Genomic DNA, 1072 nt, shown 5'->3' with positions numbered 1-1072 from the left:
AACTTAACCTAACCTAACCTAACCTAACCTAACCTAACCTAACCTAACCTAACCTAACCTAACCTAACCTAACCTAACCTAACCTAACCCCCGCCTTTACTGACTTGCCAAATATATTCCCTCATATTTATTCATTTACCTTCCTACATGGACCCACCACTGGCTGGCTATCTTGATGTCAGATTAGGGAAGCAAAACTGGTAGCAGGGAAGGAGGAGTGAAGGAGAGGAAGGAAGGGAGCGAAGGAGAGATGTAGGAATGAAGTAGAAAGAGAGAGGGAAAGTAGAATATAGGAGTGAGAGGAGAGCGTGAAGGAGGGAGGAGGGGAGAGAAGGATATAGGATATAATTATTTTGTATAATACATCCTAATGACTTAACACCTGTAATTTACTGTAGGTGTGGATATAATCTCTAAATCACGGTTATTGTTTGTTTTTTTACATAGTGATTTACAGTTATTTACAAAGGTAGGAATGGTGGTGGTGGTTGTGGTTGGACATTGTGTAATTCAGGTGATTTTTTTTCAGTTAATTTTCTATGTATTTACAATTTGGTGTTTTGATTTACAGTTAAAATTTACTGTATTTACAACTGGTGTTTCGATTTACAGTATTTTTAGTTGTTTTATTTTACAATGTATTTTACTCATCAATTTAGATTTACAATTATTTTTTACAGTATCTGAACAAAATAGAATCAATTTACAAATGTTATAAATCCAAACAGATCCGATTTACAACGTCATAAACACACCACCAGCTCTGATTTACATTGGTATTAACACTGACTCATATTTACACTGTGGCAAGGATGGTGGTGGTGTTTTTTTTACACTGATAGTACCGGGTTCATTGTCTGTCGGTCAGTGTGTCGGTAAAAAGAAGTCCGGTCTTATTTTGACGAAGTTATTGGACATGGCCTAACCGGTTATTGGATAGGGCCCAACCGGTTACCTGTCACACTCACACACGCACAACACACCATGTTGCTCCGTCTTCCCGTCTGTATGTCTTTCCGTCCGTGCATCATCCGTCTGTGCGTTTGGGAGTTGTCAATGCGATTTACTTTAA

Source organism: Homarus americanus, unplaced genomic scaffold (genome assembly GCF_018991925.1).
Source record: "Homarus americanus isolate GMGI-L3 unplaced genomic scaffold, GMGI_Hamer_2.0 scaffold17532, whole genome shotgun sequence".
In the NCBI taxonomy this organism is placed as follows: Eukaryota; Metazoa; Arthropoda; class Malacostraca; order Decapoda; family Nephropidae; genus Homarus; species Homarus americanus.
The sequence above is the reverse complement of the archived record's forward strand: the minus strand, read 5'-3'. Positions refer to the sequence as shown.